Source organism: Mycetomoellerius zeteki, unplaced genomic scaffold (genome assembly GCF_001594055.1).
Source record: "Mycetomoellerius zeteki isolate Tzet28-1 unplaced genomic scaffold, Tzet1.0 scaffold756, whole genome shotgun sequence".
In the NCBI taxonomy this organism is placed as follows: domain Eukaryota; kingdom Metazoa; phylum Arthropoda; class Insecta; order Hymenoptera; family Formicidae; genus Mycetomoellerius; species Mycetomoellerius zeteki.
In genome coordinates this window covers 1,772-2,794 of record NW_017257782.1, presented here as the reverse complement: position 1 = coordinate 2,794, position 1,023 = coordinate 1,772, and positions in this window count along the sequence as shown.

Genomic DNA, 1,023 nt, shown 5'->3' with positions numbered 1-1,023 from the left:
GAGCGAGCGGGTGTGCGAGTGAATTAGCAAATAGATAAACAAATGAACATGAGTTTACGTTATAATAAATGTTCGAACTGTTGACCTTGTACAGCTTGACAATGAGCCAATCGGTAATAAAAAGTACTACAAATATTTTCCAACGTTTCAGGCCTAATTAATGCCTGTAATAATTCGGTATCGTAACTCATTTAAACTTCGAGGTTTAGTTTTGTAGACTCGGTCAAGCAGTACAAGGTCAACAGTTCGAACATTTATTATAACGCAAACTCAGGGAATGGAAGTAACTCGTTACTTATAACGAAGTTACAGTTACAAGTTACTTTTTGGGTAACTTTACTGATAACTGCGTTACTTTTTCTTTTTGGTAACTGTAACGGTAACTTAGTTACATCTTTTTGGTAACGGTAACGAATTTTACAGTTACTTTCATCGTTACTTAGTACACGATTGAACAGAGATGTAAAAAACGGTATTTTTTACCTCGGAGAAAAGTATCAAGCAAACAATTAGTTTTTTTACTGTAAATAACGTTAATTTTGACTAAATTACATAAAATTCATAAAGAAACAAGTTATTTCAACATATTGGAACGACAGACATTTCATATATTTAAAAGCTAAATAAATGATGTTATTAATACAGATAATACTTTATAAGCATAATAGATATTGTTTTGTTGCATATTGATTATAATTGTACTCTATATTTTAATTATTTTAAGACAACATCCCAATATAATATTGATTTAAGCGTAGTTAGAGATTCGATGAACGTTGTCTCACTATAATTTAAATTTAGAATATGTATAATCACAGTATACGACAAAAAATAGTGTCAATTAGTCTAGTAAAGTATTATTTGTATTAATAATACAAGTATGGAATACTTACTTCACTTTTAAAATTGAAGTACAGTATACAGAAGTAAAATGTCATTCAAATAATAGTGAAAAGTAAGGTATATTTATAGTCATCGACATTATACTATATTATAACTTTGTAACTATTTTCACACAGAAAT